This window comes from Scyliorhinus canicula, chromosome 24 (genome assembly GCF_902713615.1).
Source record: "Scyliorhinus canicula chromosome 24, sScyCan1.1, whole genome shotgun sequence".
NCBI classification, from domain to species: domain Eukaryota; kingdom Metazoa; phylum Chordata; class Chondrichthyes; order Carcharhiniformes; family Scyliorhinidae; genus Scyliorhinus; species Scyliorhinus canicula.
Window position 1 is genome coordinate 1,055,708 of NC_052169.1, and position 25,704 is coordinate 1,081,411.

Genomic DNA, 25,704 nt, shown 5'->3' on the forward strand with positions numbered 1-25,704 from the left:
GCCAAATTTCCCACTATCCCATGCCTCCTTACTTCCTGCATAAGCCTACCATGGGGAACCTTATCAAATGCCTTACTAAAATCCATGTGCACCACATCCACTGCTTTACCTTCATCCACATGCTTGGTCACCTCCTCAAAGAATTCAATAAGACTTGTGAGGCAAGACCTACTCCTCACAAATCCGTGCTGACTATCCCTAATCAAGCAGTGTCTTTCCAGATGCTCAGAAATCCTATCCCTCAGTACCCTTTCCATTACTTTGCCTACCACCGAAGACTAACTGGCCTGTAATTCCCAGGGTTATCCCTATTCCCTTTTTTGAACAGGGGCACAACATTCGCCACTCTCCAATCCCCTGGTACCACCCCTGTTGACAGTGAAGACGAAAAGATCATTGCCAACGGCTCTGCAATTTCATCTCTTGCTTCCCATAGAATCCTTGGATATATCCTGTCTGGCCCGGGGGACTTGTATATCCTCAAGTTTTTCAAAATGCCTAACACATCTTCCTTCCTAACAAGTATCTCCTCGAGCTTACCAGTCTGTTTCACGCTGTCCTCTCCAACAATATGGCCCCTCTCATTCGAAAATACTGAAGAAAAGTACTTATTCAGAACCTCTCCTATCTCTTCTGACTCATTACACAATCTCCCGCTACTGTCCTTGATCGGACCCACCCTCGCTCTAGTCATTCTCATATTTTTCACATATATGTGTAAAAGGCCTTGGGGTTTTCCTTGATTCTACCCGCCAAAGATTTTTCATGCCCTCTCTTAGCTCTCCTAATCCCTTTCTTCAGTTCCCTCCTGGCTATCTTGTATCCCTCAAGCACCCTGTCTGAACCTTATAAATCCAGTAATCTTTGAAATTCCAGGAAATACAACAAATGTTCCTTCTAATTTCTCTTTTCAATGTGTGACTAGCTTGTTACACTGTTCGGATCCTTTAAGATTGCTGCACAATTGCGAATCCTAAAAGAATTGGGCACAGCCTGGTCCTTGCGTAATACATTCTGCATCGCTGCATATCCAGCCATCCAGAAAGCCAAGAGGGAATATTGTGATGCTCTATCAATAATGTTGGTGAACCACAAGCCTTCTCTTGTTTCGATCAAATGACCACACAACCAGTTAGTTAGTTCAAAAGATGGTTTATTTACATACACAAGAGTTATATCGACATGCAAACACAATATCTACTGTGAGTTAAAATACACCCATCAACTACAATAACCTATACTTAACTTCAGGGTGACCGGCACTGTGCAAATGGATAAAGGCCTTTATCTGGATTTCACTTGGCTGGTTCGAAGAAAGTGGCTCTGTCTCTGCTGGGCTCATCCATCAAGTAGCAATAGTTGGTCTTGAACTTGGCTGGCTCTTCCTGCTGCAATTGGGTTGGCACAGGCTTGATCCAAAAGAGACAGAACACATGGCTGTGCTCTCTTTTAGCCCTCTGGGATTTCGCACTCTTTGGGGCGGTCCTTAACCTTGGACCCAATAGTTCGACAGGGCTCTGATCACCGTCTTCGATTTCGGCCAATAATGGGGCGGGTGCCTTGGAGGCTGAGCGGGTCCTTAGCGGTCATTGACCTTGGCAGTTGGGCTTCCTGAGTAAAGGGAGTGGCACCGATCAGTCTGTGGCTGTACCAGTTGCTTGACTGGAGTTCTATTGTCCTGGGAAAATGGGCCATTGAAATGCAAACAAGCGGGGGTTTTGATCAGGCCTGGTTATCCATGCTTCAGATACACATAGGCTCTGTATCTGTCGGAATCCTGGGTTGGCCATAATTCCCATGGTCCATTGCAGGTGGCCATCTTAGATGGCTACAACTGAATACAACCAGAGTTTGTGCAATCACTTCTCGTAGGTTTCTATTAGGGAGTGGGAGAGGCTACGAGCCTGGAGGTCAGCAGCAAAGAGGGAGGGCCAGGGAGTGGCAGTGGCCCCAAATTGGGGGTCAGGGAGTGGGATGTGGTGAGCGGGACGTTCAGGAAGCAGGGTTGGCAGCAATCAGCATGAGCAGCAAGCCGGAAGCAATTACAAAATCTGCATTTTTCTTTTATATTTTAAAAGTTATTTCATTTACCAATATAGGAATTTAGGGGCAGCATGGTGGCACAGTGGTTAGCATTGCTGCCTACGGGGCTGAGGACCCAGGTTCGAATCCTGGCTCTGAGTCACTGTCTGTGTGGAGTTTGCATGTTGTCCCCGTGTTTGCGTGGGTTTCACCCCCACAACCCAAAGATGTGCAGGTTAAGTGGATTGGCCAGGCTAAATTGCCCCTTAATTGGAGAAAATAATTGGGTACTCTAAATTTATTTTTTTTAAATATAAGAATTTAGAAATGCAAGGTATTTTAACTTGCAGAGTATAATGTTTTTTTTTTTAAATAAGAACGGTCTTACAGAACCAAACTACAGTTTTTCAAAAAAAGTTAGAGTGCCCAATTCACTTTTTCCAATTAAGGGGCAATTTAGCGTGGCCAATCCACCTAGCCTGCACATCTTTGGGTTGTGGGGGTGAAACCCACGGAAACACGGGGAGAATGTGCAACCTCCACACGGACAGTGACCCAGAGCCAGGATCGAACCTGGGACCTCGACGCCGTGAGGCAACAGGGCTAACCCATTGCGCCACCATGCTGCCCCAACTATAGTTTTTACAGTTAATAAAAAAATCTGACTCATTTCAAGTAATTTCACTTTATGTTGCACTTTTCAGGGACACAATTAGAGTCAGGACTTACTGCATATCCTTAAAAAGTGGCGCCCAGAACTGTTCACAGTACTCCAGATGTCGTCTAATCAAGGCTTTATTTGGCTGGAGAAGAATTCCTACCCTCTTGTATTCCAGAGTTACCCATATAAATGCAGGCATTCCATTAGCCTTTTGGATTATTTTATGTAACTACACCTGACATTTTAATGATCCACATGCTCCTTGTTTGATCCATTTAATTAAAAAATGTCAAAGCAATTCCCAATTAATAGTAAGGCAGAAAAAGGACGGGACATAGCAGTAACTAACCCCTGCTAAAAGTGTGAAAATGTAAAACCCTTAAAAAAAAGCGTTTAGTCAGAACCTACAACTGTTCCAAGATTTGTCTGATTGCTGTCAATCAAGGTAACATGTTCAACAGGAGGTGCCCGAAAGCTCACTGACACACCAAACACAGCCACTAGCAAAGTAGTTTTAGAAGATGAAAATTTGGGTTTGTGCGCAAACGAAGACACAAAGGCAATTCATTAGACTTTTAATTTTATTATTTTAGGCTGTACTCATCCAATGCAGGGGGAAGCACTCCGCATGCCTTATCCATGCATCTACATTCTTTGCTGTTCCTGCCCATGTAATTCCGAGGTACAATGTTATATCACCTCTCCATCCTCTTCACCGTTTCCTCCTAGACTTTCCAGTTCTTGGCTGCCTATTAACATTTTTGTCTCAGTATTATCACAGGGTCTGACCAGTGAGATTCAGGTCCTGGAGGGCATGATGTTGCCACCGTGGTCTTGTTGAGAAAAACATAACATCACAAACTCTATTTTTCTTTTAAAATTTGGAAGGATATTGCATTATTTGGACACAGATTTTTTTTTTACAAAAAGGTTATAAATTCACATTTAGACCGTGAGCAAGAATTACTTTTGAAGAAATCACCCGACCTGCATTGTACTTGAGGGCAAAAGCTGTGTGCTTGTTTGCACTGCAATTATTTTAATTGACAGGAGAAAAAAATTGGTCAAAAGTATTAGGATCCCAGGCAAGAAACCTAACAATTTGTATAACTGTGCGGAAAGAATACTTTGCCCAGGAGTGATAATACTGGCCAATAGGATAGGAGCGAAAGTAACAGGGTAGCTGTTATGGGGGACTTTAACTTTCCAAATATTGACTGGAAACACTAGGTCGAGTACTTTAGATGGGTCCGTTTTTGTCCAATGTGTGCAGGAGGGCTTCCTGACGCAGTATGTAGATAGGCCAACGAGAGGCGGGGCCGTATTGGATTTGGTACTGGGTAATGAACCAGGACAGGTGTTAGATTTGGAGGTAGGTGAGCATTTTGGTGATAGTGACCACAATTCGATTACGTTTACTTTAGTGATGGAAAGGGATAGGTATATACCGCAAGGCAAGAGTCATATCTGGGGGAAAGGCAATTATGATGCAATGAGGCAAGACTTAGGATGCATCAGCTGGAGAGGAAAACTGCAAGGAATGGGCACAATGGAAATGTAGAGCATGTACAAGGAACAGCTACTGCGTGTCCTTGATAAGTATGTACCTGTCAGGCAGGGAGGATGTGGTCGAGTGAGGGAACCATGGTTTACGAAAGCAGTTGAAACACTTGTCAAGAGGAAGAAGGAGGCTTATGTCATGATGCGACGTGATGGTTCAGTTATGGCACTTGAGAGTTACAAGTTAGCTAGGAAAGATCTAAAGAGAGAGCTAAGAAGAGCCACGAGGGGACATGAGAAGTCTTTGGCAGGTAGGATCAGGGAGAACCCTAAAGCTTTCTATAGATATGTCAGGAATAAAAGAATGACTAGGGTAAGAGTAAGGCCAGTCAAGGACAGTAGTGGGAAGTTGTGCGTGGAGTCCGAGGAGATAGGAGAGGTGCTAAATGAGTATTTTTCATCCGTATTCACACAGGAAAAAGACAATGTTGTCGAGGAGAATACGGAGATACAGGCTACTAGACTAGAAGGGCTTGAGGTACATAAGGAGGAGGTGTTAGAGATTCTGGAAAGTGTTAAAATAGATAAGTCCCCTGGGCCGGATGGGATTTATCCTAGGATTCTCTGGGAAGCTAGGGAGGAGATTGCTGAGCCTTTGGCTTTGATCTTTAAGTCATCTTTGTCTTCAGAAATAGTGCCAGAAGACTGGAGGATAGCAAATGTTGTCCCCTTGTTCAAGAAGAGGGGTAGAGACAACCCCGGTAACTATAGACCAAAGAGCCTTACTTCTGTTATGGGCAAAGTCTGGGAAAGGTTTATAAGAGATAGGATGTATAATCATCTGGAAAGGAATAATTTGATTAGAGATAGTCAACATGGTTTTGTGAAGGGTAGGTCGTGCCTCACAAACCTTATTGAGTTCTTTGAGAAGGTGATCAAACAGGTGGATGAGGGTAAGGCAGTTGATGTGGTGTATATGGGTTTCAGTAAAGCGTTTGATAAGGTTCCCCACGGTAGGCTATTGCAGAAGATACAGAGGCATGGGATTCAGGGTGATTTAGCAGTTTGGATCAGAAATTGGCTAGCTGGAAGAAGACAAAGGGTGGTGGTTGATGGGAAATGTTCAGACTGGTGTCCAGTTACTAGTGGTGGACCACAAGGATCTGTTTTGGGGCCGCTGCTGTTTGTCATTTTTATAAATGACCTGGAGGAGAGCGTAGAAGGATGGGTGAGTAAATTTGCAGATGACACTAAAGTCGGTAGAGTTGTGCGACACTGCAGAAGGATGTTACAAGTTACAGAGGGACATAGATAAGCTGCAGAGCTGGGCTGACAGGTGACAAATGGAGTTTAATGCAGAAAAGTGTGAGGTGATTCATATTGGAAGGAGTAACAGGGCTAATGGTAAGATTCTTGTAGTGTGGATGAGCAGAGAGATCTCGGAGTCCATGTCCATAGATTCCTGAAAGTTGCCACCCAGGTTGAGAGGGTTGTTAAGAAGGCGTACGATGTGTTAGCTTTTATTGGTAGAAGAATTGAGTTTCGGAGCCATGAGGTTATGTTGCAGTTGTACAAAACTCTGGTGCAGCCACATTTGGAGTATTGCGTGCAGTTCTGGTCGCCGCATTATAGGAAGGATGTGGAAGCGTTGGAAAGGGTACAGAGGAGATTTACCAGGATGTTGCCTGGTATGGAGGGAAGATCTTACAAGGAAAGGTTGAGGGACTGGAGGCTGTTTTCATTAGAGAGAAGAAGGTTAAGAGGTGACTTAATTGAGGCATACAAGATGATCAGAGGATTAGGTAGGGTGGACACAGAGCCTTTTTCCTCTGATGGTGATGTCTAGCACGAGGGGACATAGCTTTAAATTGAGGGGAGATAGATATAGGACAGATGTCAGAGGTAGGTTCTTTACTCAGAGTAGTAAGGGTGTGGAATGACCTGCCTGCAACAGTAGTGGACTTGCCAACACTAAACGCATTCAAATGGTCATTGGATAGGCATATGGATGATAAGGGAATAGTGTAGATGGGCTTGAGAGGGGTTTCACAGGTCGGCGCAACATCAAGGGCCGAAGGGCCTGTACTGCGCTGTAATGTTCTATAGGTATCTTGCATGTTAAAACAAACACATTAATAACAAACTGATAGTTTTTTAGTTAACAGTTCAAACTGTCTTCAGTCTCCTCCTACTAAGATGTAATTGTTATTATTATTATGTCCCATGACCTGTTTATCCAGGATTAAGCATCATCTCTCAATTTATTTACACCCCAGGGATCCTCCAAAATTAAAACAATGTTTTATTAGCCATCTGTCTGTAAACTAGTAAATGGTTAAAATCCAATGATCGCACACTTTTACGACCCCTTAATGACAGCTTTAGCAGACATACTGCCAGTATGCATCTTAAACCAGGGTTTTTAAATAACATTACTGCAACAAATATGAAATATAATATAGAAACAATTTCCCACATTCATCACAAAGAACAAAGGAGAGTGATTTACTGGAAATCTGAGATAGGGGCTGGTTTAGCACAGGGCTAAATAGCTGACTTTTAAAGCAGACCCAGGCAGGCCAGCAGCGCGGGTTCAATTCACATACCAGCCTCCCCGAACAGGCACCGGAATGTGGCGACTGGGGGCTTTTCACAGTAACTTCATTTGTAGCCTACTTGTGACAATAAGCAATTTTCATTTTCATGAGCTTTTAAGTTTATAAAATTCAGTTGGGACTGAACTGTGAAAGGTTGCCCTGCTCACATCCTCCTTGATTTACCTGAAACAGAGAGTGGGGATCAGGATCCAACAAGGAATCCTCATCTCAGTAGAACTTGCCTGTCTTTGGAAACCCGAGAGGCTGAGACAAGGAGGATTGATCTGGCTTTATTCTGCTCGTGCCGAAGCTCTGTTGGCGGGAACTTCCAGGCCTTTGCAAACGTTAACGTACGTGTGTGTGTGCGCATGTGTGTGGTGGATTTTAAAAAGAGATAGATAGTTACACATCCGGATTATAATTGTGTGTTAACCAGTTATAGAGTCAGAGGTCTACAGCAGAGAAAAGCAACTGCTAAGTATATAATAATCTCACTTTCCAGCAGTTGGTCCACAGCCTTATATATTTTGGCATTGCACGTGCACATCTGAATACTTCTTAAATGTTATGTGGGATCCTGCCTCCACCACTCTTTCAGGCAGAGAGTTCCAAACTCGTACCACCTTCTAGAAGGAAAGGTTTTCCACCCATCCCCTCTAAACCTCCTCCCACTTACATTAAATCTATGTCCCCTGGTCATTGATCCCTCCACCAAAGGGAAAGGTTTCTTCCTGTCTACTCTATCAATGCCCCTCATAATTTTATACATCTCAATCATGTCCCCCCTCAGTCTCCTCTGCTCAAAGTAAAACAACCCCAGTCTATCCAATCTCTCTTCATAACTAAAACTCTCCAGCCCAGGCAACATCCTGGGTAAATCTCCTCTGCACCCTTTCCAGTACTATCGCATCCTTCCTATGATGTAGATTCCAGAACTGCACACAAACCAAGGTTTTATACAGTTCCAGCATAACTTTCCTTTTTCTTAAATTCTATGCCTCAGCTAATGAAGGCAAGTATATCATATACCTGGGCAGCATGATAGCACAGTGATTAGGGTTCAATTCCCGCTTGGGTCACTGTCTGTGCAGAGTCTGCACATTCTCCCAGTGTCTGTGTGGATTTCCTCCGGGTACTCTAGTTTCTTCCCACAAGTCCCGAATTCCATTTGCCACTGACCAGCCCATCTATATCTTCCCACAATCAAAGGTTATCCTCCTCACGATTAACCATCTTACCAATCTTCATATCATCTGCAAAATTACTGATCAACTGTCCAAAATTCAAGTCTAAATTATTTATATAAGCTACAAACAGCAAGCACCATAACAATGATCCTGTGGGACCCCACTGGACAGAGTTTCCAGTCAGAAAAACACCCCACGACCATCATCCTCTGCTTCCTGCCACTCAGCCAATTCTGGATACAATTTACCAAACTGGGCAGCATGGTAGCACAATGATTAGCACTGTTGCTTCACAGTGCCAGGGACCCAGGTTCGATTCCTGGCTTGGGTCACTGTCTGTGCGGAGTCGGCACGTTCTCCCCGTGTCTGCGTAGGTTTCCTCCCACAAGTCCCAAAAGACGCGTTTGTTTGAATTCTCCCTCAGTGTACCAGAACAGGCGCCGTAGTGTGGCGACTAGGGGAATTTCACAATAACTTAATTGCCGTGTTAATGTAAGCCTACTTGTGACACTAATAAAGATTATTATTAATTTTTTTTTTTAAAACAAGTTCTGTTTCACAAGATTAAAACTTTAAACTAACCTGTGCACTATCTTTCAGCTTTATAATTGCTTCAAGGCATATCTTTGAGTTAATTCAGTTGTGCAAAATCTGTAAAGATAAATTTTAATATGTATTTTAGGCATACATAACTTTCATACAAGTTTAGAATGTATGAACAGAAAACTTTCATAGAAGTTTAGAATGCATGAACAGAAACAAAATTTCTGATAGATTACATCTGGTATTAGTTCCCACACATCTAAACATGTTGACAGGTTTATACTTTCAAAGTAGTAAATAATTGCAACCTTAGCAGCAAATAGAGGGACGGTTATTCAGGTAGATTACTAGGGGTGTGCAAACAATGCTTTTTTCATCCCAATTCTCATGAACATAAAGTCATTACTGCAGCTGTAATTACCTCCTCTGCTCACAGATAATTTTCATTCATCTTCCAACTGGGATAAAAGGATGAATTCTGGAAGTTTCCCATACGAGATGAATAATGGACAAAATAATACCCTAAACATGTATTTTTATAAACCCTATAGGACAAACTAATCTGAACCTTCTTGCAGCCATTATAACATTAGCAGGTACTTAAGCAGTGTTGCAGATGAAGATACTTCTAGGTTGCTTTCCAACCACCTAAACCAGCTGCTTTAGCATTGATCTCTTGAAGTGACAGCAAAGTAAACATGCTAGAATTTTTCATACTATTGATCGTGAAGATATGTTTCCCCCTGCATTTTTCTCGCGGTCAGCAGTCCAACCAAGGTTAGTGAATGTGCTGCTGTAATGTGGTTTTGCAAATACTTTTGCTGATATCTTTGTGCATGCACAATGTTGGGTCCTCACTTTGCAGCAGGCACAAAATAAATGCAGATCAGCAGATATCAGCTTGGTCTCCCAAGATCTAGGCTGCAATGCAAAAATATCAAGGATAAAAAATATCAAAACATTGACTAAGGCACTGATAAAAGTACATACCAATTAAACATCAAGAATGAACTATCCCAGTGACTTGGAAATGTTTTTATTTATTTTTTTAAAATTGTACCAATGAATTATGAAGAGATACTATTAAAAGTAACCACAACCCCCCCCCCCCCCCAAATTTACATTCCTCTTGTCTTTCTGTCCTCGACATCTTTGTCAATCTCCGCCTATCACTGACCCCCGATCCAGCCCCACTGCTCCACCCCCCCCCCCCCCCACCCCCCACCCCTCTACAGTATAAATCTGACCCTATTTCCAGTTTTCTCTAGCTTTTACAGTCATCCAGACTCAAAACGGTAGCTCCCTTTTCTCTCCACAGATGCTGTCAGACCTGCTGCGATTGTCCAGTATTTTCTGTTTTTGTTGCTGATTTTCACGGCAGGTGATGTGTTGCTGAGTGAATGTCGAACAGATTTCAGATCACAATGGTTCATACTGGAGAAGTTGCTCAAGTCCACATAGCAGAAACTAAGTGCAGCCAGGAACTAAACAAATCTGCACAAACTTTCATTTTAACTAACAAAATGACACACAGATTTTTCATAATGCTGATGTACAACGGGCCAGGAAACTGAAGATATCAGAAATAAGCAGTGAAAAGATGAGGCCAACGGAGAAAGAATTATTTAGTTTTCAAAGAAACAAATGTGCACTTACTGTGACAAAGAAACCAGTCAGATATTAAACAGGTAAAATAACTGAGCTACAGTTTAACTAATTGTGTATGTGATACCATAACAAATTAAACAGTAATTGATACAAATAGATTGTCACATTAGTTACCGTGGTTTGGCTGAGAATTCAACTATTTGTAAAACAACATGGCTAACTGTACTATGGTTAAAAACATTATTAAAGAACTTGGAAAATGTATGGCAGACTTTGAGTGTCTTAAGCTTGATCTAGGGGTGGCACAGTTGTTATCACTGCCACTTCACAGCTCCAGGGACCAGAGTTCAATCCTGGCATTGAGTGACTGTGTGGATTTGCACTTTCTCCCCGTGTGTGCGTGGGTTTCCTCCGGGTGCTCCGGTTTCCTCCTACAGACCAAAGATGTGCAGGTTAGGTGGATTGGTTGTGCCAAATTGTCCCTTAGTGTCCAAAAAGTTAGGTGGGGTTATTGGGTTACAGGGATAGGATGAAGGCATGGGTTTAAGTAGGATGCTCTTTCCAAGGGTCAGTGCAGACTTAATGGGCCGAATGGCTTTTCTATACTATAGGGATTCTATCTGGGCAGATTAAATTGGCTTCAGAATTGAGTTCTGTTGTTAGCAGGTCAGCTCCGGAGGGAGGCAGTGGTAAGAGAAATTGTTCAGGTGAGGGATAGGGCAGGGAAGTTGGTGGTGGCTCCAGATCTGATTAACAAGGTCTTTGAGGAATTTTATGAGAGATTGTACAGGTCAGAGCCACCTGGGGAAGACCGGGAGATGCAGGAATTTCTAGATGGGTTGGAGTACCCGAGGTTAGGGAAGGGGGACAAGGCTACATTAGAAGGAGCAATACTGGAGCAGGAGATAAAAGATGCGATTGGGAGGATGCAGTCGGGGAAGGTGGCAGGGCTGGGTGGGTTTCCGGTGGAATATTATAAAAGATTCATGGATAAGCTGGCACCCCTGATGGTGGGGATGTTTGAAGAGGTGATAGGGAAGGGGGTGTTGCCACAAACTTTGGGGCAGGCATCGATTTCCCTGTTGCTAAAAAAAGATAAGGATCCGACGGAGTGTGGGTCGTATAGGTCCATATCACTTTTGAATGGGGAGCAGGGTAGCATGGTGGTTAGCATAAATGCTTCACAGCTCCAGGGTCCCAGGTTCGATTCCCGGCTGGGTCACTGTCTGTGTGGAGTCTGTACGTCCTCCCCCTGTGTGCGTGGGTTTCCTCCGGGTGCTCCGGTTTCCTCCCACAGTCCAAAGATGTGCGGGTTAGGTGGATTGGCCATGCTAAATTGCCCGTAGTGTTCAAATAAAAGTAAGGTTAAGGGGGGGTTGTTGGGTTACGGGTATAGTGTGGATACGTGGGTTTGAGTAGGGTGATCATGGCTCGGCACAACATTGAGGGCCGAAGGGCCTGTTCTGTGCTGTACTGTTCTATGTTCTAACGGAACAGGTCTCGAGAATGTGGGCGCAAAAGTATTGGCGAAGGTACTGGCGGGTAGGCTGGAGGAGTGCCTCCCGAAGTTGATAGGTGAAGGTCAGACGGGGTTCGTGAGAGGAAGTTAGCTCTTTTCAAACGTTAGACAGGTATTGAACGTCGTTATGGCACCGGCGGAGAGGAAGGAAACAGAGGTGGTTGTGGCATTGGACGCTGGAAAAGCGTTTGACCGGCTAGAATGGGGGTACTTATGGCAGTTCTGGAGCGGCTTGGGATTGGACCAAGATTTGTGACCTGCTATATAAAGGAGCCGAGGGCGAGTGTCCGCACAAACAACATCAGCTCGAGATACTAGGCTGCGATGCCCTATGTCCCCCCCCCTACTGTTTTCTCTCGCGATTGAGCCATTGGCCAACGTATTAAGAGGTGCGGGGGTATGGAAAGGAATAGTGCGGGGAGGGAAAAGAGCATAGGGTGTCCTTATATACCGATGACTTGCTGTTCTACGTGTCGGAACCGATATGTCGATAGGGGGAATATTGGAGCTGCTTAGGGTGTTTGGGTCTTTCTCGGGGTACAAACTAAATCTAGACAAGAGTGAGTATTTTGTGGTGTCTCGGCCAAGGGTGGGGAGGGCTGCCATTCCATAGGGCAGGGACTCACTTTAGGTACCTGGGCGTGCAAGTTGCCCGGGAGTGGTGCCTGCCTGGGGTTTGGTGGGAGGATGGGGTCATTGTTATTGATATGGGGATTGACATATTTGTTACTTATTATTGTTTATTGTTGGTGGGTGTAAATTTGGGAGAAAATGTGAAAAAGGAGAATTAAAAACATTTTTTTTTAAAAAGAATTGCGTTCTGTCCCTCTGGGAAGGAAGAAAAAAAAAGATTCAGCAAGTATTCCCACTCTTCCCATTTCTGATCAATGATGACCAATTGACAGTGCATGAGTGCATGAATTAGACAATAATAGAATTGTACAATGCATTTTCTAAGCCCACTGCACTGTTTGCATCCATCCATCTCTAATGTGAAACATGAGAAAGGGAAGATGGAGCAAACTTCAATGACCCAGGGAATTAATAGGCTTCAGACCACCCTTCAGTAACATTCTGAACATCTTGACAGGTCAAACTTACATTCTCAAACTTGCCTGAAAACAAAGTTTCAGTTTCTTGCTATCCACTCAGCAGATTTTTGCAATATTTTAATAACAGCTTTAAAAAGGAATGGAGATCATCAGTAAAACACTTGTTACTTGAAAATCTGCCAGCTCCCTTTGAAAGTCAGAAGGTGTCTGAACTAATTATCACAATCGACTGGTGACACAGCAATGTTCTGGTTCTAAACCTCGGGCAATGAAGAACTCTCAGTTGTGCCAACCACAGAATGTGTTAATTGGATTAATTTCTTTAAATACGCACAACTGCAATCTGCTCCAACGACATAATGGATATTTGGCATAGTAGTCATGTTCATGCATGTGAAAAAGTTGTCTCATGAGGAGGTCTAGAGGCTTGCATAGTTGAACAACAGATTTTATTAATAACACATTACTATATAGATATATATATATATATATATATATATATATATGTAGGATATAAGCCTGGCTGGGTGCTATCTTCATGACAATGTACATCGGAACTCAGTACTACTCAAACTCCCATGACACTACATCATAATCTGAGCTGTACTTTCTCCCCAGTCCCACATTAACCCTTACGGTGCCGAACATCTTACTACAACATCAAACAGGCACTTTATTGGGTGGCAGGGCTTTCAAATTCTGCAGAGATTCAAATCAAGGCAGACACTTAAACCAGTAATGGGTCAAACATCTGGTTCAAGGTTGGAATTTTTACTTCACAGCAACTGCAGAGTAAACAATTCTACATCATTTAGTTCTACTGAGAACAAAATAATTCAGTACCAAATAGAATTAACATCTGCTGTGTAAAGCAGGATAGAAGAATGTAAACTACCGAATCAGCCCATTCTGTCAATTGCTAATTGCTAACCGAATCAGTCAATTAAGTCAGCACTTAGCAGTACTTTTCTTCTGGCCTTCTTGTACCCCTTTTCTATTGGCATGTGGAGACCTTAAGTCGGCAGACACCCAGAGTTCTTTTTGACGATATAAATTGTGCACATTAAACGCAACGGCAATTTTAAAAAACCTAAATCAGGGTCTGATTTCATGCAGATTGAAACACTATGATTTGTAGGTAGAACTACAGATGCACTTGCTCCATCCTGCTTACTGCATAATAACCCTCTTCCTAAAATAAAACATACATTGGCCCTTACAGAGCAAGACACAATTCAATTTATATTTTTTGTGATCTTTTTATATTCACATTGAAGGTTTTGCCTTAGAAATAGTCATTTTACTTATTGTCTCATTTATGAAGTTTTAGCTTTAATCTTATTTTATTTCTAGTCCTGGAAATAAATTTTGCCCCAGCCTTTAGTCTTTGTGCCAAATTGTGTTATTTTTAGACAAGGGGAAAATCAGTGGTCTGAGGTTCTTCTTTTCCATTATTTGTATTTTCAGGAATCTTTACCAAAATGTATATTTCCAAAATGTTAATTGGCATTTAACCTCTCATATGACTCTGCAAGAAATATGAAGACAGTTCGCTTGAATAACGAGGTTATTATAATTATTCTGTAATACGTTTATGTTCAATAGCCTAACAGGAAGCAAAAAGTATAAGTATAAAAATAAAAATATATTGCTTCAAAATAAAATGTTAAAAATGTGGAATGAAACACTGCAATAGCGAATATTAATGTTAGTTGTTATTAAATGCATCATGTCTATTCATATAAAACAGCATTATTCAGAAAAATCACCCCTTTTCATTAAATCTAAAACCACATTCTGCCAACTCTCCATTAAAATTTGCTATTATACAAGGCAGTGCAAAAAAACCTGCCCGTAAATATCACAGGTCGTGAAAAATACAAATTTCAGTGAGAAATAAAGACAGCAAGAAATATAAAATAAACAGAATGAGGCATTGGATGGAACACAAAACCTTCTGCCTTAATGGAGATGGAATTATTTGCTTTGTCCCATAGGTAATTAAATCCCACCCAAAAAAAGACCATCGGGAGAATAAATATATACAACCGCCAGAGAAAGGCTACAGACTTCTGGTGGCAACCATGCTGTAGATAGTCGGGTACTTGGTGACTCCCACGCGAAGCAGCAGAATTTGCCCTGATACACCAAACGAGACATGATTGAACAGCAAAAGTGAGAGGTGAAAGATTTATCTCACTGCGGTATGTCCATTACTCACCCTACCAAGATGAGCGCAAAAAAGAAAGCAAACCGAGCGCCTTTGCGAGCATGGTTGAAGGTGCAATGGCGGCAGGCTCCAAGCACCATTTCTGGCACGGTGGTCGACTTACTAACTGGTCAACTTTTTAAACACTCCAGTTTAAAAAACAGAGGATTGAAACCTCAGAAGATCAAGCCAGGGTAATGGATCCGATCTGGGCGGCTGTGGAAAGCATGAAAGCTTGAATCCCAGGGAGTGTTGTTGCAGAAGAAATGGAGGAGTCTGTGGCCGAACACAAGGACCGACTTGGCTTTGTTCACTGAGAAACCCTCACCCATCCCTCTAATGGCTATCTTAATCTTTTCCAAGTGGAGGAATTCTGCTAGGTCCTTCACCCATGTCCCAACCTTTGGCGATTCCCAAGTCCTGCTAACTCAGCAAGATCCTCCTCTGGGCTAGCAGTGAGGCAAATACCACCATGTCAACTTCTTTCCGCACCAGAGCACCCAGATCATCAGACACTCTGAAAATTGCTACCCACTGCGATAGTGTTACTTCCATTACTAAAATCCTTGGCAGTAACTGCCCCCCCCCCCCCCATTTCTTCAGAACCCCACCAGCTTTGGACTCGCCCAGAACATATGGATATGGTTCTGCTGGGACCCAGCACACAGCATTGGGCATCTACCCCTGAGAACAATCAGTTCATCATGGCCATTGTCATATGAACTCTGTGCACCACTTTGAATTGGATTAGGCTTAGTCTTGCGCATGACAAGGAAGCATTAATCCTACACAGTGCCTTCAATGAATATCTATCTGGTGAGAACGGCAGAGGCGCCAAAACCAGTGCTCTCAAAATGGTTCCCTTACATGAGGCTTCCTCCACTTGTCTCCAGCCACTTGCGAACTGTGGCAATGTTTGCAGCCCAGTAATAATTTTGTAACTTTGGGAATGCCAAGCCTTGTCTTTTTCTTTCTCTCTCCAGAAAAGCTCTCTTGGTTGGAGGAACCTTCCCCGCCCACGCAAAGCTCAGGATCCGCTTATTCACCTTTCTAAAAAACGAGTTGGGCAAGAAAATTGGGCAAGAAAATTCTGTTCGCTTTTCCTTATTATTTGCACACGAACCTTTTGCAATTCATGCACCAGGACACCCAGATCCCTCTGCATCCGAGTTCTGCAATCTCTCACCATTCAGATAATATTCTATTTTACTTTTCCTGCAACAAATAGCCAATTCCCACATTTTACTTCATTTGGCAGACCTTTGTTCACTCACTTAAGGTCTCTATATTCCCTTGTAGCCTCCTTTTATCCTCTTCATAACTTACTTTCCTACCTATCTGTGTCATTATCAAATTTAGCAACCATGCCTTTGATCCCTTCATTCAAGTTATTCATAAAGGGCAGCACGGTGGCCTTGTGGTTAGCACAGCTGCCTCACAGCGCTGAGGTCCCAGGTTCGATCCCGGCTCTGGGTCACTGTCCGTGTGGAGTTTGCACATTCTCCCCGTGTCTGCGTGGGTTTCGCCCCCACAACCCAAAAATGTGCAGAGTAGGTGGATTGGCCACGCTAAATTGCCCCTTAATTGGAAAAAATAATTGGGTAATCTAAATTTATTTTTAAAAAAGTTATTCATATAAATTGTAAAAGGTTAAGGCCCCAACGCTGATCCCTGTAACATACCACTCGTTCAATCTTGCCAACCAGAAAAATACCTGTCAGCTGGCCAATCTTCTATACATGCCAATATGTTACCCCCTGCAGCATGAGCTTTACTTTTCACAATATCCTCAGATGTGGTACATTATCAAATGCCCGAGTAGCATTTGAACTGGTCCTTAGCGCTTCAAGATTTTTCAATGAAAAAAACTTGGAATCTTACAAAATGTTCTAAAAGTGGAAAATCTAGTTAGTGAACTATTGGAAGTGTATAACACACAAAATTTAAGTTAACTTTTCAGTGCCTCATTAACTTTGTTGCTGCTTCTATTGATAAATATTTGGGTCCCAGAGTTTTACTGCTGGAGGAAAGAAAGCTTGATGTTTGAAATAGGAAATAGGCATTGAAAAATATATGTCAAAATATTCAACCACACTCATACCACCATGCTATTTTACCTCCATACAGCTGAATTGGTATGGGTCAAACTCTGTGGTAACTTTTTTTTAAAATAAATTTAGAGTACCCAATACATTTTTTTCCAATTAAGGGGCAATTTAGCGTGACCAATCCAACTTGCCTGCACATCTTTGGGTTGTGGGGGCAAAACCCACACAAACACGGGGAGAATGTGCAAACTCTACACGGACAGTGACCTAGAGCCAAGATCGAGCCTGGGACCTCAGCGTCGTTACGCAACAGGGCTAACCCACTGCGCCACCGTGCTGCCCGACTCTGGTAACTTGACCACAAAAAGGTAGTCGAAACTCATTATTAATAAAGTCAACCTTCTTTAATATATAAAAATAACAAAGTTTAAAATACGTATGGACTGAAAAACAGGTGTATCTAACTGAACAAAATAATAGTAACAGAATAGGATTAGAACTAACAGTTAAATACAAATATACACCGGTAACAACTAATGACAGCACAACACTAATGACATCACCAATGGATTTAAATAAGATGATGCATAATAATAACACTCTCCCCCCCCCTAAACTTTAATCCCCATTAAAGACAGAAATACGATGAAACTAATGCCTTAATTATTAGTCAGTCTTCAGAAGCTTTGCAACTATGCTGTGATCTGCGCAGTAACACTGGTGACTCCTCCACGTGGCATAGGGCCCTATCCTCAGTTTGAAAAAGCAAGGAGTAGTCCGAGATTTATGAACAATTTAATTGTAGTGCCCCACAATGTATCCTGTTCAACCTTTGAAAACCTCAGGATATTTTTGAATGGCAACCTGTCATTTTTATGTGCTTTATCTCACTCCAGTTCAACTAAATTTTCCTGCGCCAGTCATGCCAGAGTAGTCCAGGCCCATGCTCTTTTTCCACCTGGAACCATGCTCTTTTTTCTTGGCTATTATATGCAATGTCCAGCTCTAACATAAGAACCTAAGAACTAGGAGCAGGAGTAGGCCATCTGGCCCCTCGAGCCTGCTCCGCCATTCAATGAGATCATGGCTGATCTTTTGTGGACTCAACTCCACTTTCCGGCCCGAACACCGTAACCCTTAATCCCTTTATTCTTCAAAAAACTATCTATCTTTACCTTAAAAACATTTAATGAAGGAGCCTCAACTGCTTCACTGGGCAAGGAATTCCATAGATTCACAACCCTTTGGGTGAAGAAGTTCCTCCTAAACTCAGTCCTAAATCTACTTCCCCTTATTTTGAGGCTATGCCCCCTAGTTCTGCTTTCACCCGCCAGTGGAAACAACCTGCCCGCATCTATCCTATCTATTCCCTTCATAATTTTAAATGTTTCTATAAGATCCCCCCTCATCCTTCTAAATTCCAACGAGTACAGTCCCAGTCTACTCAACCTCTCCTCATAATCCAACCCCTTCAGCTCTGGGATTAACCTAGTGAATCTCCTCTGCACACCCTCCAGTGCTAGTACGTCCTTTCTCAAGTAAGGAGACCAAAACTGAACACAATACTCCAGGTGTGGCCTCACTAACACCTTATACAATTGCAGCATAACCTCCCTAGTCTTAAACTCCATCCCTCTAGCAATGAAGGACAAAATTCCATTTGCCTTCTTAATCACCTGTTGCACCTGTAAACCAACCTTCTGTGACTCATGCACTAGCACACCCAAGTCTCTCTGCACAGTGGCATGCTTTAATATTTTATCGTTTAAATAATAATCCCGTTTGCTGTTATTCCTACCAAAATGGATAACCTCACATTTGTCAACATTGTATTCCATCTGCCAGACCCTAGCCCATTCACTTAACCTATCCAAATCCCTCTGCAGACTTCCAGTATCCTCTGCACTTTTCGCTTTACCACTCATCTTAGTGTCATCTGCAAACTTAGACACATTGCCCTTGGTCCCCAACTCATCTATGTAAATTGTGAACAATTGTGGGCCCAACACGGATCCCTGAGGGACACCACTAGCTACTGATTGCCAACCAGAGAAACACCCATTCATCCCCACTCTTTGCTTTCTATTAATTAACCAATCCGCTATCCATGCTACTACTTTACCCTTAATGCCATGCATCTTTATCTTATGAGGCAACCTTTTGTGTGGCACCTTGTCAAAGGCTTTCTGGAAATCCAGATATACCACATCCATCGGCTCCCCGTTATCTACTGCACTGGTAATGTCTTCAAAAAATTCCACTAAATTAGTTAGGCACATAGAACAGTACAGCACAGTACAGACCCTTCAGCCCACGATGTTGTGCCGACCATTTATCCTAACGTTCCAAGTGATGGTGTAGTCTCGCCCGTGTACGTCCGAAGGTTAATTCCTGCTGAGAGCCCCAAATCTTCCTGACGATCTCCTCGCTGATGACCAATTCAGATGCCTCTGTGTCCACCTCCATCTTGATTTTCTGTCCATCAACCTCCATTGTAGTATAAATATGTTCTGCATGCTGCTGCCACTCACTGATTAAACATATCGTGATAGTGCTCCTTTGCCTGGTCCGACCTTTCCAAGCGATGCGCTGTCGACTGAAGCTTTCTTGTATTTGAAGTTCCCTGCTCAGTCTTTGACTTTCTCTTAGCACCCCGGCCCTTCTTCTCTAAATGCTCCTTCTTGTTGCACTGGTGGCAAACAACATCCATAAACTTACAATGATTCGCATACTGTGACCCTCCGCACCTAAAACATTCCACTGGCTTCACCTTTTCACACTTGGAAGTGCACCTGCCTGCAAGTTGCCATTGGCCTCTTGAATATCTTTTGCATTATTGGCAACCAATTCAATGCCCTGAGAAATTTCCAGTGCCTTCTGAAAAGTAATTGTGACTTCTCCCAGCAAACATCTCCGAATACTGTCTTCGCTAATACCACAAACCAGTCTGTCCCAAAAGCATGTCTTCCAAAACTACCCCAAACTCGCAATTTTCAGAGAACTATGAAATGAAAAAAATGAAAATCGCTTATTGGCACGAGTAGGCTTCAATGAAGTTACTGTGAAAAGCCCCTAGTCACCACATTCCGGCACCTGTCCAGGGAGGCTGGTACGGGAATCGAACCGTGCTGCTGGCCTGCTTTAAAAGCCAGCGATTTAGCAGATTGAGCTAAACCAGCCCCTAGCGCAATTCAGCAAAAAAGTTAGCTGCAGACTGTCCCGTCTTCTGAAAAGGACTATGGTATTTGAAACATTGTACAATTACTGAGGGCTTAGGATTGTTGTGATTCCGAACAGTGTAAATAAATCCGCAAACCAAATGCCGCCCGGTTTCTGTGGTGTGGCTAAATTTCTCACTAGCTGTTAAGTCTTCGCCCCACAGACACTCCAAAGAATTGAGGTCTTTCTAGCCTCGTCCACGATTCCATTTGCCAAGAAAAAGTGTTCCAACTTTTCTACATATTCAGACCAGTTCTTATTCTCTTCCACAAGCTCACTGATTGTAGCACCATGATTATGTTTGGGTCGAACTTGTCTTCTGTCTGTAAACTTGGCAAAACTGTTTGTTGAACATGCTGAAACTCCATCCTTGTCACCAAAATTATGTAGTAACTTGGCCACAGATAGTCGAAATGAGTTATTAATAAAGTTAATCTTCTTTAATATATAAAAATAACAAAGTTTAAAATACATTATGGACTCAAAACGGGAGCAGCTAGCTAAATATTGAAATAACACAAGAGAATTAGAACATACAACAGTTAAAAACGAATATGCACAGCTAACATCACAGCACCTACTGATGATATCAGCAATGGATTTAAATAAGAAGATGCATAATAATAACACGCTCAAAAATATACTTCTATAAATTATGGACTGCATTTTATGGAGGGGGAGGTGGGGAGATTGCTTGCCTCTCTGGAAGTAAAGTTGGGGCCCGGCTGCCATAACGTGCTGCTGTCAGAATAAATTGCCGGGGAGTAGGACTTCTGCCTCTCCATCTGGAGGAAGGACGGTCCTCGACAACTGCCAACCAATCTGACTACCTGGCCATTCTATCAGTCCTGGTAGTGCCATGCAATTGCCAAGATTGCAGGAAAAAGGCCCAAAGAGGATCATGGCTGACCTGAGAAGATGGATCCCAGGGTATTAGGGCAGAGAGGGATCCCAGAGCCCAGGGAGAGGAAAGGTGGGGGATGCTTGCAGGGCACCCCCTAAACATTGTACCCCCTTCCTTCCCATCATTTCTCAGAGATTTTCATCATTTTACCCAGAGAGTAGTGGGGGCATGGAATGCACTGCCTGTGGAAGTAGTGGAGTAGGGACCTTCAAGTGGCTATTGGATAGGTACATGGATTACGGTAGAATGATGGGGTGTAGATTAATTTGTTCTTAATCTAAGACAAAAGTTTGGCACAACATCGTGGGCCGAAGGGCCTGTTCTGTGCTGTATTTTTCTATGTTCTCATGCCTGCTTTGGAAAACAGCCTGCCAGTCCCACCATGTTGTTGCCTGGGCAGTGTATTATTCAGATCAATACATTTGTTAAGAAGCCTAAACTACCCTTAACTGTTTATTTACATTTGGCAGGCACCCTGCTGATTTCTGCAAATGTCCATGTGATGTATTATTGGGGTCAGCGCAAAGGTGGTTTGCTGGCCACAAAATGAAATTTACAAGCCTCCCCATCCCCGGCTAAAATCAAAACCGGCGAGGGCACATTAAATCGAGCCCTTTTATACACAAAAACTTTCAAAAGAGCCAACAAATCGATACTAGTTCATATTATCAACTTAACTAAGATACACATAATAAGGCTCCTGACAAATTGCAGTCATAGCTCGACTCTTAAAATGGCGGAGTTGAGCTGCGGAAAAAAGCAAAAACTTTGAAAGACCTGCACACAGTAAATAAAATTATTAGTTGTAAATAATTACTAAAGATGTATTAATCTCCAAGAGATCAGTTCCAGTCTTTAACATCATAAGGAAGTGTTAAGAATGTGTTTTAAATTGTTTCTTGAGCTTTTCATGCAGAATTAAACAATAAATGTTTGCTATTTTGCTGATAACTTGGTTTGTTCAGGGTGTCGAGGGGCAAATTTTCATTCTGGCAAGTAAGTGAGGTGTGCATTGCATTAGACTTGCTAACACCAATGCCATATCTGGACCGAGTCTTCAGGAAATGCATTGGACACTATAATTGGCAGAACAGCAGCTTTCCACTCTGGAGCTGGAATGTTCCGCTTCCTATTGAAATTGCAGTTTTTTGCCACTGGTTGGAATTGGTGGGATTTATGAATGAATGATATCATAATCTTTATTATTGTCATAGTAGGCTTACATTAACACTGCAATGAAGTTACTGTGGAAATCCCCGAGTCGTCATACTCTGGCACCTGTTCGGGTACACAGAGGGAGAATTCAGAATGTCCAATTCACCCAACAAGCACGTCTTTCGTGACTTGTGGAAGCAAACCGGAACACCCGGGAGGAAACCCGCGCAGACACGGGGAGAAGAAGTGCAGACTCCTCACAGATAGTGACCCAAACCGGAATTGAACCTGGGACGCTGGCGCTATGAAACAACAGTGCTAACCACTGTGCTACCGTGCAGGTACTGGGACAGAATAGTTGACAGCTTCCGCTTGTTCCTGATGGCAGAACACCCAACAGCTGTACCAATGAAGTCAAATTTTAGGTCTGTAAGATATCATAGATTATCATAGAATTTACAGTGCAGAAGGAGGCCATTCGGCCCATCGAGTCTGCACCAGCTCTTGGAAAGAGCACCCTACCCAAGGTCAACACCTCCACCCTATCCCCATAACCCAGTAACCCCACCCAACATTAAGGGCAATTTTGGACACTAAGGGCAATTTATCATGGTCAATCCACCTAACCTGCACATCTTTGGACTGTGGGAGGAAACCGGAGCACCCGGAGGAAACCCACGCACACATGGGGAGGATGTGCAGACTCCGCACAGACAGTGACCCAAGCCGGAATCGAACCTGGGACCCTGGAGCTGTGAAGCAATTGTGCTATCCACAATGCTACCGTGCATCTGCACTCTGTAATGCTTGTTTTTGAGCAATTCCATCTGAAAATGAATTGCACAAGACATAGAACATAGAACAGTACAGCACAGAACAGGCCCTTCGGCCCTCAATGTTGTGCCAAGCCATGATAATACAAGACATAGTTTATGGGAATTTTATTAAACCTTGTATATCACCAAAGCAATATAAAACCTTGTATATCACCATAGCAAGTTCTTATCATTAATTTTAATTTTATGTCTATTTCAACATGGATTCCATACTGCTATTTATAAACCACTTCCAAAACAAATAAGACATGTAAAATCCAAAAAGTGGAATTATGCAAATTCACCTATATTCCACTTTTAAAGTCACATGCTGACCTAAGAAACAGAATAGTGACTCAAGTCTATGCAAATATATCAAAAAGTTCATGTAAATTGGGATACTTTATTTGCATCTTTGAAGTAATGTGGTAAAACACCTCTCTATACTGCAGATTAACCGTCTGACAGTCTTGAATGCTTAATCTGTAACACAGCTGATTTGAAGTGTCACGGTTAATATTTGTGTGACACAAGGCACTATGGTCAGTGTGTGTGTGTGTGTGTGTGTGTGTGTGTGGGGGGGGGGGGGGGGGGGGGGGGGGGGGTTAATGCCAATTAGCTCAGTTGGCTTGATGGCTGGCACATGGACCAGATTAATGCTAACAGCATGGGCTTCGATCCCCAAACTGACTGGGGTATTCTTGGGTCTTACCTCTTCACCCTACCCGTTGGAAAATCACAGCCCTTAGACATGGTTCAGCAAATAATCACCAATAATCTGTCCTTGTGCAGGCAATTGGAGCAGAATTTCCTATCCCTTCCAAAATGCAGTTGTGTTATTTGTGAAAGTGTGAAATTAATACAAAAATAGAATCTGCAAACAATAGAAATTTCTATAACCACGCTGTTTATTCTCTCCTAGCCCAGTTACCCACCTTCACAGTGGCTGCTCATCTTCCTGCACCATGTCTTTTGCTACGCAGCAATAAGTGAGCTATGCATTTACATTCCAACACTAATGTCATGACAGGGCTCAGCCAACAGGAAGTATTGTATTGTATTGTAACTCAGCGCAACGGCAGCTTGGAGCTCAAATGTGCCACCTCCTGGTTTGGCTAAATACTAGACTAAAAAGAACACACTAACCTAAAAGATTCTGCAGTAACCACTCACGAGGCAGGTGCTTAGCACTACAGTGATGACATCAAGAACACAAGCAAGTAACCAAATATTGTTTTAATCTATTCTGTAATGTGCAGCCCATGACAGATTACCAACAAATCATAAAGATCAACCTTTGTTTCTCTCAATCATTTTGTCCCATCTGTTTTGGACACTTCAGGTAAAGCTCCTCTGCTCTCTGAAGGTGGCAAGGTACAACCAGGTGCTGTGAGTGTACATATAGCAACTGATTACTTGTTTTCAGATGATGAGAAATAGGATGAAGCTATGGATGAAGCTTGAGGGACACCAGAGGTAATGATGCAGGAGGAAATGGAGAATGAAATAGTTAATTCTGCACTTAATTAAATGATACTGACGCATGTTGAATCTATTACTTTCAGAGGCAGTTCTATGAAGTCAAGATAACACATTAATGACTGCCCACTCCAGCTACATTAACAATTATTTTGGCTATGATTTAGGCTATGCCAGCAGCTCAAAGATCATACTGGACAACCAACTGCAGTGATACAGTTCTATTGAACAATCAGAGGATAGAGGTATACCACTTCATTATTTTAATTGTGGCATCTATCTGAAATTTGAAGCATACATTTTGATCGGCTATCTAAAAACCACTTCCTTTCCTTTTTAAGTATGCTTGTTTTTTTGAAAAGCCTAGTCAGTTATTTTTGACTATTACATTTGTGCAGATGCCGATCACAGCATTTTCCCCACATGGGAGGGAGATGGTGTGGATGAATCATATTTACCACTGCTCTAGTGTGTAAAGTCTGGTTAAGATTAGTCTTATAGTTTTGAATTATTTTTCAACGATTTCCTACATTTCATTTTGTGTGCCCTCTAAGGGATTGCTTATCTTAATTGCCTGACTAGTGTCTTCCCTATTCTGATGTGGTGTTGGACTGGTGAGCACAGTAAGAAGTCTTACAACACCAGGTTAAAATCCAACAGGTTTGTTTCAAACACTAGCTTTCGGAGCACTGCTCCTTCACCCGAGGAAGGAGCAGTGCTCCAAAAGCTAGTGTTTGAAACAAACCTGTTGGACTTCAACCTGGTATTGTAAGACAACCTGGTGTTGTAAGACTCCTTACCGTTCCTTATTCTGGTTAAATCGAAGTTAGCAATTGGAAGAGCCAACATGGAGTGAGTCCCCTTTTAAAATATTGATAACAATCACCTGAATGTAATTCTCCTTTCTTGTGCTGTATAAGAGACTAATGCATCAGGTCTTTACCCAAAGCAAGCATAAAGTACATTATAAACCAATGAAATACAATATATTAAACATATTCATAATCTATTAAAAGTAAATGAGTTAGGAGGAGGAAGTCAATACATCAAGATTATTTTCATTCCAAAAAAAAGTAAATATATCTTTTCATTTCACAAGCAGGAAGACACAATACCAAGTTGGGATAAAGCACTAGAACTAACCTGCCAAACTGCTGACTATCTTTAACCAATAATATAAACATTT

General features: G+C 42.5%; 1 protein-coding gene across 1 annotated transcript in view; it reads right to left on the minus strand.

Annotated features, from left to right (window-relative positions):
* The window catches only part of LOC119956789 (OTU domain-containing protein 7A-like), a 141,639-nt gene that overhangs the window by 93,089 nt on the left and 22,846 nt on the right, over window positions 1-25,704 (minus strand). The window contains 1 exon segment of the mRNA XM_038784209.1: window positions 8,550-8,618. The gene's annotated coding sequence lies outside the window, so the exon portion shown is untranslated.